This window comes from Oryctolagus cuniculus, chromosome 1, assembly GCF_051225735.1.
Source record: "Oryctolagus cuniculus isolate XC-2025 breed Fujian yellow rabbit chromosome 1, ASM5122573v1, whole genome shotgun sequence".
Lineage (NCBI taxonomy): Eukaryota > Metazoa > Chordata > Mammalia > Lagomorpha > Leporidae > Oryctolagus > Oryctolagus cuniculus.
Window position 1 is genome coordinate 26992294 of NC_142867.1, and position 12420 is coordinate 27004713.

The window sequence follows — 12420 nt, forward strand, 5'->3', positions numbered from 1 at the left end:
TTGACATGAAGTTCAAATTCCCATTGACTCTATTTAAAAAGAAAGGGGTTTAAAAATAGATGAGTTACCATTTTGAACATAAGTGATGTGGTTCCCAGCTCCATTCCTTGTCAAACTGAATAGCCAGTGGAAATGTACTCGACTTTCCTGTGAATTAATTTCCTCATATGGAAAATTGGGTTATTAATATCACTCACAACATAAGGTTATTATAAAGATTTTTAAAGTCAACACATGCAGTTTTTAGCTGCTTCTTGAATACAATAAATATTAAAAAATCTACATATTTTGTTATTTTTAAATTATCTATGTATCTGAGAGACATTGATAGAAAGACACACATACACAAATACAGCAATTCCATTTGCTAGGAACTCAACCCAAGCTTCCTATGTGGGAAGCAGGAACCCAATAACTTGAGTCATCAATGTTGCCTCACAATCTATGCATTGCTAAAAATCTTGAGTTAGAAGTGGAACCAGGTATCAAACCCAGGCACTGCAATATGGAATGCAGATTTCTTACTCACTATGTCATATCACATGCCCCAACTATCAGAATTGTGTTATTACTGTCCAAAGAAAAAATATAAGGGAGGGATAGAGAATAATGGTACCCAATCTGTTAAAAAAAAAAAAAAAAAACTTCAAAGAAACTAAGTTTCATTGTATTCTTGTAAATTTTCAAAAGCAAATAACTGCTTTTATGTTTACAGTTAAACCATGAAAAAGTGGAATAAGTGAGATTTAGAATGATTAAAAGTTTTCCATGTCATTGGGCAGATGGAAAAGCTTTGTTCCATTATATCATCCAGGACCCTAATTTTCCATTCCAATGCTCCTCTATTTTCCTCTGTAACACCTTGCTTATCTCTCTGGTCAGGGCTAGATTCTCTTCTGATTCATTTTCCAGCCTGTATGAAGTAAAGAAAATGCTCAGAACAAGCAATTGCCTTTTGATGAGATCAGTTGAAAGCTGCCCAGTTGCTCATTTTTCATTGGTAAGATCTCAGACAAGACTACACTCTCCGAAAGGGAGTACTCTGGATGAAGACAGACTAAGGAAAAATATGAAAATCAAGTTGAGAAGGGGAGAGAACTCCTACAGATTTCCTTATTTGAAAAGCAGAGCAATAAAATCTATCCTATATGGCATGTATGCTCTCCAGTTGCTTTGTGTGTCCTACTTCTAACCATCATAACAGCATGACAAGAAAGGTGTCATTCCCTTACTAATAAAAAATGAACTTCAGTAAGTTAAAGTAACTTGCCCATGTGCATATTTATAAAGGAAAGTGACACTGATAATCTTAGTGTAATAAGAGCAATGTCAAATAAAACACGCTCAAGGCATGATTTTATCTTGATTTTCAAGCAGACATTGATCTCAAGGAAGGGAGAATGAAGCTGAATTCCTTAAAATTCACAATAATACATTAAATAAATCTCTCTTATTCAGTGTATACTGCCTAACTAATATTTAAAATAAGACTTATAGGGGCAATATTGTGGCACTGTGGATAAAGCAGCCTGCGATTTCAGTATCCCATATGGGAGCTAGTTCCTGTTCTAGCTGCTCCATTTTTGATGCAGCTCCCTGCTAATGCATCTGGGAAAGCAGTGGAAAATGACTCAAGTGCTTGGACCCGGCACACCCACATGGGAGATCTGGAAGGAACTCCAGGCTCCTGGCTTCATTCTGATCCAGCCCTAGCTGTTGCAGCCATTTAGGTTGTGAACCAGTGATTGGAAGATCTCTCAATGTCTCTCTGTCTCTGTCTCTTTCTCTCTCCCCCCTCCAGCCCTTCTACATTAACTCTGCCTTTCAAATAAATAAAATAAATATTTTGAAAATGATCCATGAAAATTATACAAATATATGTATATATACTCTCCTCTATCTGATATAATTGGGGTATTGAATAAGCATTGAAGAGGTGTGTCATATATCTGGATTCACTTAGAACTTATATTTGCTTTCTCAGTTCAAGACACTACCTTTATCTCTCTGTCTTTTCTTAGGCTAATTTTTGAAATCATCAGCTTCCTTGGATCTGTTGGTTGAGCCAGGAATGATATTCACTTCTATATATTCATTTTTTGTGATTTTTGAATTTCAATCTATGCTAAACTGCATAGTCTTTGTTTTTTTTATTTTTTCTTAACTTTTATTTAATGAATATAAATTTCCAAAGTACAGAATATTGATTACAATGACTTCCCCCACATAACGTCCCTCCAACCCACAACCCTCCCCTTTCCCACTCCCTCTCCCCTTCCATTCACATCAAGATTCATTTTCAATTCTCTTTATATACAGAAGATCAGTTTAGCATACATTAAGTAAAGATTTCAACAGTTTGCTCAAACACAGAAACATAAAGTGAAAAATACTGTTTGAGTACTAGTTATAGCATTAAATCTCCATGTACAGCACACTAAGGACAAAGATCCTACCTGAGGAGTACGTGCACAGTGACTCCTGTTGTTGACTTAACAAATTGACACTCTTGTTTATGGCATCAGTAATCACCCTAGGCTCTTGTCATGAGTTGCCAAGGCTATGGAAGCCCCTGGGTTCACCGACTCTGATCATATTTAGACAAGGCCATGGTCAAAGTGGAAGTTCTCTCTTCCCTTCAGAGAAAGGTACCTCCTTCTTTGATGACCCATTCTTTCCACTGGGATCTCACTCGTGGAGATCTTTCATTTAGGTTTTTTTTTTTTTTTTTTTTTTTTTTTTTTTCCCCAGAGTGTCTTGGCTTTCCATGCCTGAAATACTCTCATGGGCATTTCAGCCAGATCCGCATGCCTTAAGGGCTGGTTCTGAGGCCAGAGTGCTGTTAGGACATTTGCCATTCTATGGGTCTGCTGTGTGTCTCACTTCCCATGTTGGATCATTCTCTCCCTTTTTAATTCTATCAGCTAGTATTTGCAGACACTAGTCTTGTTTATGTGATCCCTTTGGTTCTTAGTCCTATCATTACGATCAATTGTGAACAGAAATTTATCACTGGGACTAGTGAGATGGCATTGGTACATGCCACCTTGATGGGATTGAATTCGAATCCCCTGGTATGTTTCTAAGTCTGCCGTTTGAGGTAAGTCAGCTTGAGCATGTCCCGAATTGCACATCTCTTCCCTCTCTTATTCCCACTCTTATATTTTACAGTGATCACTTTTCAGTTAAATTTCAGCACTTCAGAAGAATTGTGTATTGATTACAGTATTCAACCAAAAGTATTAAGTAGAACAAACAAAAAAAACTACTAAGAGGGATAACATATTAAGCTGCTCATCAACAGTCAGGGTGAGGGCTGATCAAGTCACCGTTTCTCATAGTATTCATTTCACTTTAGCAGGTTTAGTTTTTGGTGCTCAGTTAGTTGTCACCTATCAAGGAAAACAAGTGGTATTTGTCCCTTTGGGATTGGCTTATTTCACTCAACATATGTTTTCCAAATTCCTAACAGGGATCACTTTTCAGTTAAAATTTAAACACCTAAGAATAATTGTGTGTTAATTACAGAGTTCAACCAATGGTACTAGAACAAAAAAAAAATAGTAAAATGGATAAAGTATTACATTGTACATCAACCGTCAGGACAAGAGCTGATCAAGTCACTGTTTCTCACAGTGTCCATTTCACTTCAACAAGTTTCCCCTTTGGTGCTCAGTTAGTTGTCGCCAATCAGGGAGAACATATGATATTTGTCCCTTTGGGACTGGCTTAATTCACTCAGCATGATGTTTTCCAAATTCCTCCATCTTGTTGCAAATGACTGGGTTTCGTATTTTTGACTGCTGTATAGTATTCTATAGAGTACATGTCCCATAATTTCTTTATCCAGTCTACTGTTGATGGGCATTTGGTTTGGTTCCAGGTCTTAGCTATTGTGAATTGAGCTGCAATAAACATTAGTCTGTAGACAGCTTTTTTGTTTGCCAATTTAATTACCTTTGGGTAAATTCCAAGGAGTGGGATGGCTGGGTTGAATGGTAGGGTTATCTTCAGGTTTCTGAGGAATCTCCAGACTGACTTCCATAGCGGCTTGACCAGTTTGCATTCCCACCAACAGTGGGTTAGTGTCCCTTTTTCCCCACATCGTCTCCAGCATCTATTGTTGGTAGATTTCTGAATGTGAGCCATTCTAACTGGGGTGAGGTGGAACCTCATTGTGGATTTGATTTGCATTTTCCTGATTGCTAGTGATCTTCAACAGTTTTTCATGTGTCTGTTGGCCATTTGGATTTCCTCTTTTGAAAAATGTCTATTGAGGTCCCTGGCCCATCTCTTAAGTGGGTTGTTTGTTTTGATCTTGTGGAGTTTCTTGATTTCTTTGTAGATTCTGGTTATGAACCCTTTATCAGTTGCATCATTTGCAAATATATTTTCCCATTCTGTCGGTTGTCTCTTCACTTTCCTGACTGTTTCTTTTGCAGTACAGAAACTTCTCAATCTGATGCAATCCCAATAGTTGATTTTGGCTTTGACTGCCTGTGCCTCCCGGGTCTTTTCCAGAAATTCTTTGCCTGTGCCAATATCTTGAAGGGTTTCTCCAATGTTCTCTAGTAACTTGATGGTGTCAGGTCGTAGATTTAAGTCTTTAATCCATGTTGAGTGGAATTGTTGTGTAAGGTGAAAGGTAGGGGTCTTGCTTCGTGATTCTGCACGTGGAAATCCTATTTTCCCAGCACCATTTATTGAATAGACTGTCCTTATTCCAGGGATTGGTTTTGGATCCTTGATCAAATATGAGTTGGCTGTAGATGTTTGGGTTGATTTCTGGTGTTTCAATTCTGTTCCATTGGTCTATCCATGTGTTTCTGTACCAGTACCATGCTGTTTTGGTAACAATTGCCCTGTAGTATGTCCTGAAATCTGGTATTGTGATGCCTCCGGCTTTGTTTTTGTTGTACAAGATTGCTTTAGCTATTCGAGGTCTCTTGTGCCTCCATATAAATTTCAGCACCATTTTTTCCAGATCTGAGAAGAAGGTCTTCGGTATCTTGATTGGTATTGCATTGAATCTATAAATTGCTTTTGGGAGAATGGACATTTTGATGATATTGATTCTTCCAATCCATGAGCATGGAAGATTTTTCCATTTCTTGGTATCCTCTTCTATTTCTTTCTTTAAGGTTTTGTAATTTTCATCGTAGAGATCTTTAACGTCCTTGGTTAAGTTTATTCCAAGGTATTTGATTGTTTTTGTAGCTATTGTGAATGGGATTGATCTTAGCAGTTCTTCCTCAGCCATGGCATTGCCTGTGTATACAAAGGCTGTTGATTTTTGTGCATTGATTTTATACCCTGCTACTTTGCCAAAATCTTCTATGAGTTCCAATAGCCTCTTAGTGGAGTTTTTTGGGTCTCCTAAATAAAGAATCATATCATCTGCAAAGAGGGATAGTTTGAGTTCTTCCTTCCCAATTTGTATCCCTTTAATTTCTTTTTCTTGCCTAATAGCTCTGGCTAGAACTTCCAGAACTATATTGCATAGCAGTGGTGAGAGTGGGCATCCCTGTCTGGTACCAGACCTCAGTGGAAATGCTTCCAACTTTTCCCCATTCAGTAGGATGATGGCTGTGGGTTTTTCATAGATTGCTTTGATTGTATTGAGGAATGTTCCTTCCAAACCCAGTTTGTTTAGAATTTTCATCATGAATGGGTGTTGTATTTTATCAAATGCTTTCTCAGCATCTATTGAGATAATCATATGGTTTATCTTCTGCAGTCTGTTAATGTGGTGAATCACATTGATTGCCTTGCGCACATTAAACCATCCCTGCCTACCAGGGATAAATCCCACTTGGTCTGGTTGGATGATTTTTCTGATGTGTTGTTGCATTCTATTGGCGAGAATTTTATTGAGGATTTTTGCATCTATGTTCATCAGGGATATTGGTCTGTAATTCTCTTTCAATGCTGCATCTTTTTCCGGCTTAGGAATTAAGGTGATGTTGGCTTCATAGAAAGAATTTGGGAGGATTCCCTCTTCGATTGTTCTAAATAGTTTGAGAAGAATTGGAGTTAGTTCTTCTTTAAATGTCTGGTAGAATTCAGCAGTGAATCCATCTGCTCCTGGGCTTTTCTTTGTTGGGAGGGCCTTTATTACTGTTTCAATTTCTGTCTCAGTTATGGGTCTGTTTAGGTTTTCGATGTCTTCCTGGTTCAATTTAGGTAGGTTGCATGTGTCCAGGAATCTATCCATTTCTGAAAGGTTTCCCTGTTTGCTGGCATACAAGTCCTTGTAGTAATTTCTGATGATTCTTTTTATTTCTGTGGTGTCTGTTGTTACAAATCCTTTTTCATCTCTGATTTTATTGATTTGGGTCTTTTCTCTTCTTTTTTTAGTTAGTTGGGCCAATGGGGTGTCAATTTTGTTGATTTTTTCAAAAACCCAGCTCCTCGTTTGGCTGATTTTTTTGTAATGTTTTTTTTGGATTCAATCCTGTTGATTTCTTCTCTGATTTTAATTATTTCTCTTCTCCTACTAGATTTGGATCTGGTTTGCTGCAGATTTTCTAGATCCTTGAGATGCATTAAAAGCTCATTTTTTTTGCCTTTCCAATTTCTTGATGTAGGCACCTATTGATATAAACTTTCCTCTTAACACTGCTTTTGCCGTATCCCATAAGTTTTGGTATGTTGTGCTGTTATCCTCATTTACTTCCAGAAAATTTTTGATTTCTCGTTTAATTTCTTCTATGACCCATTGTTCATTCAGGATCATGTTGTTCAATCTCCATGTGTTTGCGTATGCTCTAGGGATTCCTGAGTTGCTAATTTCCAACTTCATTCCTTTATGGTCTGAGAAGCTGCATGGTATGATTCTAATTCTTTTGAATTTGCTGAGACTTGCTTTATGGCCTAGTGTGTGGTCAATCCTAGAGAAGGTTCCATGTACTGCTGAGAAGAATGTGAAATCTTTAGCTGTAGGATTGAAAGTTCTGTAGATATCTGTTAGATGCATTTGGGCTATAGTGTCATTTAAATCTACTGTCTCCTTGTTGATCTTCTGTCCTGTTGATCTATCTCTTTCTGAGAGCGGAGTATTGAAGTCCCCCAGTACTATTGTATTGGGGTCTAAGTCTCCCTTTAAGTCTGTTAACAAATCTTTTAGATAAACCGGTGCCCTGTAGTTAGGTGCATATACATTGATAATTGTTATATCTTCTTGTTGTATTGATCCCTTAATCATTATATAGTGTCCCTCTTTGTCTCTCTTAACAGTTTTTGTGGTAAAGTTTATGTTGTCTGATATTAAGATGGCTACACCCGCTCTTTTTTCATTTCTGTTGGCATGGTATATCTTTTTCCAGCCTTTCACTTTCAGTCTGTATGGATCTTTGTTGGAAAGATGTGTTTCTTGTAAGCAGCAAATAGATGGGTTTTGTTCCTTAACCCAATCAGCCAATTGGTGTCTTTTAAATGGACAGTTCAGGCCATTCACGTTCAATGTGACTAATGATAAGTGGTAACTTTGCCCTGCCATTTGCCAAAGATAAGTTCTAATATATGCTTTGAATTCCCTGTGATCTTTTGCTGTGAGGTTTCCTTCCTTTACCTTCTTTCATATTGATGACTGTGTTTCTGTGTTTCTGTGTGTAACACATCTTTAAGCATCTTTTGCAGGGCTGGACGAGTGGCGACAAATTCTTTCAATTTCTGTTTGCTATGAAAAGTCTTTATTTCACCTTCATTCACAAATGATAGCTTTGCAGGATATAATATTCTGGGCTGGCAGTTTTTCTCTCTTAGTACCTTGTCTATATCTTGCCATTCCCTCCTAGCTTGTAGGGTTTCTGATGAGAAGTCAGCTGTGAGTCTGATTGGAGATCCTCTGAGAGTAATCTGACGTTTCTCTCTTGCACATTTTAAAATCTTTTCTTTATGTTTCACTGTGGAGAGTTTAATTACAACGTGTCATGGTGAGGATCTCTTTTGGTGGTGTTTATTAGGGGTTCTGTGAGCTTCCTGTACTAGGATTTCTCTGTCCTTCTCCAAACTTGGGAAATTTTCTGCTAATATCTCACTAAAAAGGCCTTCTAATCATTTCTCCCTCTCCATGCCTTCAGGAACTCCTAGAACCCGAATGTTGGTTTTTTTAATAGTATCCTGCAGATTCCTGACAATATGTTTTAGATTTCTAATTTCCTCTTCTTTTCTTTGATCTGACTGTATCCTTTCCTGTTCTCTGTCTCCTAAGTCCGAAATTCTCTCTTCTGCTTCACCCATTCTGTTCGTAAGGCTCTCTATTGTGTTTTTCATTTGATCTATTGAATTCTTCACTTCATTATGATTTCTCGTCACTATCACAGTTTCCTGTTGTACTAGTTGTTTCGTTTCATTTTGATTCCTCCTTAATATATCATTTTCACGAGAGAGATTTTCTATCTTGTCCATTAAGGATTTCTGTAGTTCAAGAATTTGTTTTTGAGAACTTCTTAATGTTCTTATTATTTTTTGAGATCTGCTTCTTGCATTTCTTCTAACTCATCATCTTCTTAATCTTGAATTTGGGTGTCTTTTTCATTTGGGGGCGTCATGGTGACTTCCTTATTTTATTACCTCGGTTTTTGCGTTTGTTATTTGGCATATTGGAGATATTTGGTTTCTTCACTGTGGTGCTTTTTCTTGTTATACTAAGACTCTACATTAAGTGGACTGTCTGTTTTTGATGGAGCCTTAGAGGCTTGAGATGGGTGTGGCCTGAGAGCTCTGTTTGGTGTGCCAAAGGTGACACTCCCAGGTTAGGCGTGGTAGATCTCTCTCTCTCTCTCTTTCTTTTTTTGATTCAAAAGGGAAGTAATTCCGCACAGCTAAATGAAGTTGGAGGTAGTTAGCTGGCAAATGATATACCCACAGGAGCCAGAGATCGGAAGCTCTTTCCCAAGGACCACACAGGGAATCTGTTCTGCCCTCAGGATGGGCTCAGATTCTCCTTCAGTCTCCCACTGGGTTGCCAAAGTTACGGAATTGTAGCATCTCTGGAGAGTACTCACATGAATTCTGTGAGTTCTATCCCCCACCATCTCTTTTTTCACAGTCTCAGTTCTGTAGCACCACAAATTTACTAGGTCCTAATCTCCTGTTAATTCGCCCCGCCCAGAGTCAGGTTTTTCTGCTAGGCTCAGGGCCAGTGCAGACCTGAGGTCGCTCTGCTTATGACGTATGTCCAAGATGGCACCTGCTCTTTGTCTTGCTCACCCTTGAAAGGTGAGCGGAGAGAGAGAAATGCGTGTCTGTACCAGTCACCTTTTTTTTTTCTCTCTCTCTCTCTCTCTCTCTTCCAGTTAGCCTGGTGAACTTTTTCCCCCCGGGGGTCGTTCCCTCTAGTCTCCTCTCTCCGCTTGCCTGCCAGTGTCTCGGGCTATTGAGGTTTGGCTCACCTCATGTTCCAGTGCTGGTGTGTTGAGTCTGCCGCTGGTGTCCCGAACTGTGGGCTCCCACGCTCTCCACGCAGGTCCACTGTGAATCACGCGTTCTGGAAGAGTTTCTTCTGCTGTTTCCTCCCCTACTCTTCCTTGAATCTGCAGTATCTCCACTTTTATTAAACTGTCTCTCCCCGGACTATCCTGCATAGTCTTTGGACATGTATTTAAGTTAATATGCACTTCTTGTTAGGATTGTTTAATTCATTAGTCATTTGAGCATGAGTCTATGCCTAATTGCTTTTTGTAGATGCAGAAAACATTTTTGATACTGAAATAAAAATGTTGACTCCTACACTTGATCTTAGCCAAAAGGCCGAGAAGCGATAAAATGTTGACTCCTAATAGAGAAAATATAATATTAAACTTAATAACATAATTGTACATCTACCAAAAACATCTACCAGACATGTACATTACAAACCAGCACTTCGAAAGATATGCTAAAAGTCCATTCATCTAGAATTTGAGTATATTTTTTAATGTTTAATATGATATGAAGTGAAGCTGAAAATTGAACAAATAAAGCCTACAAAAATTCTTAAAATTATCCTGCTACCTTCTGCTAATGTCAAAGAAAGGATCCTCTATAAGTGCTCAAAATAGTGATATACACAATTATTTAGGAGCCCGATATTCAAAGAATTATCATAATTTGTTTGTTATTACACTGCTTAAAGGAGAATGATGTGTGACATCTACATTAGCCTGAGTCCTTCAATAAAAATGATAATATTTATTTTATACCAGAATAGCCTGGAGTGATTATTTGTTATTAGGGCATTCTAAGAATTCTTTATTGAGTCACTTTTCATCTATCAAAAGAAAAGCAATAAAATAGTATGTTGGAAAGGGCAAAGAACTGACCCTCATGAATTTAAGGTGTGTGCCCCAGACCTATTTTATCCAAGTAATTTAAAGCTTCAGTTAAGAGATCTTAGCTTGGAGTACATGGCCAAAAATGAGATTCACTAAATCTATGAACATCGTGAAAAGCTATGTTTGAGTGCACTTTACTTTATATTGAAAGCAGCCACAGATTGCAAAATCATATTAAAAGAGATGCAAAAAAATTCAGAGTAGGTGAGTACGTGACTTTGTAAATGTATCATTGTTTATGAGTCATTATACATAAGATTCATTCAAAAGTATATAGTTAGTAATTCTCATGTTCAAGGCAAAAATGTTCATCTGTTTTTTATCTATGAATAGAAATACTGAAGGAGGACCAGTGCAATTGAACATTTTAGTGTTTATTTTTTAGCATTTCTATTCTGAGCTATTTAATCCCTTCTATTTTTAGTGGTAGAATGACAGCTGAGCCTAAAATGGCATCTTGGAATAGCTATATATGGGACTCTGTAGATGAGTATTTATTGATTTTTGTTGATGTGAATGATCTAAGGGCCTATGAGTAGGTGGTTTGTATGCTGACACCCTGCGATAGAAATGGTGGAGAGCATGTGAAAAGATCTCCTGTACTCATCAGCATTGGGTATTTCTATATGTACTTTGTATCCACTGCACAATACGATAGAATTGAGGAAACAGCTGAAGGAGATGGTGTCCCAATGCAATTATGGAATGACAGAGATGGAATCCATGGTGCTGAGGCACCATGTATTCTAGGTAGTGGGGATATGTAGAATAGTCATGATCCCTGCCATCTTACCAGCTAATATCTTATAAAAGGGACACAAGCAGACACACTCATATAACTGATCTTAATGTTGCCTATCAGCAGCAAAGATGTAGGGAATCTTGAGCTGCCTCTTTTGTAGACACTTCTATAACCTGTGCTCCCTCCAACAAAATATTTTCTTCAATATTAACTAAACTTGATCCTCTATAAATGTGATAAAACTAGTTGATACAACCAAGAGAAATAATATGTTGTACCTTGAAATATTTCGTCCACTTGATATATGAAACTTATTTTTGAGAAGGAATGATATTGAAGAAAGTAAGCCCAAATAGATAGATAAGCCCAGAAATAGACTTTCCTGTTGTTAGAAATAATTTTAATAATTTTAAACTGATGCTTGAGGACTATTTTCACAATGAGGACTTTCAACCACAAGACATGTGTTTGATAAGGAAAATCCAAAAGAGAAGGTCAGAGTCAGTTCTGGACATATTTGAGTTAGTTCCTTGCTAGGTAACAGTGATTTCAGCCTAAATAAGATATGCTTCCTTCCTTGAGAGGAATCAGTCTAACCATAGGAAAGAAACAACACGATATAACTAGCATCTTTCCAAGCATCTTACCAAAAACTCTGCTGCTATGCATATTCCAATTCTCATTTTCCCATGTTCTGCTTTCAGTTTAAGTATTATACAAGATATTCACTTTATTCACATTATATTCTTTTCTTTTCTCTCATTTTCAAGTAGAATAAACAAACCCTTTCCATGCATTCCATTTGTGTCTCAATTGTCCTGTCATGGTAATTATATTAATTTAGATGTCATCTTCCAGTGCTCCTGCATATAATTTACAGCATATTTACAGCAATGTCACTGTAAGCTTTATATAAGTGTTTGCTTATTGATTTAATCCAGTCCAGAAAGCAGGGATGACTGACAAGTGTTAAATAGGTTGTTTCTCTAGTAGCTATTTGCTATGAGAGGTATCCAACAGCAATAAACATAGTCCAGAATAAAGACAGTTGAAATCTGGATGTTTCAGCTGTGGGCAAGCTGTAATGGGGAGAGTCCTATCTTTTGCCAGTAGGAAAAGTATATTTTGAAATGAGAAAGAATTTATTAGTAGGAACAAATTTTCTTTTTTTAAAGTGATTTGAAGACTTTTCAATATACCTCCTATCATATAGCCAGAGGTAACTCTGCAGTCCTAGAGTTTTTGGTGAAAACAATGTCCACTATCAATGAAAAGAGGTTTGTTCCAGGAAGATCGATGGTGACAATGATGATGATGATGATGATGATGACACTAGTAGCATCCCACCTAATCCTTTTCATA

General features: G+C 37.5%; 1 pseudogene; it reads right to left on the bottom strand.

The window, feature by feature from the left end:
- Positions 1-9630: 9630 nt before the first annotated feature.
- Positions 9631-9765, bottom strand: LOC149128325 (U2 spliceosomal RNA; annotated as a pseudogene).
- Between the last annotated feature and the right edge of the window lie 2655 nt (positions 9766-12420).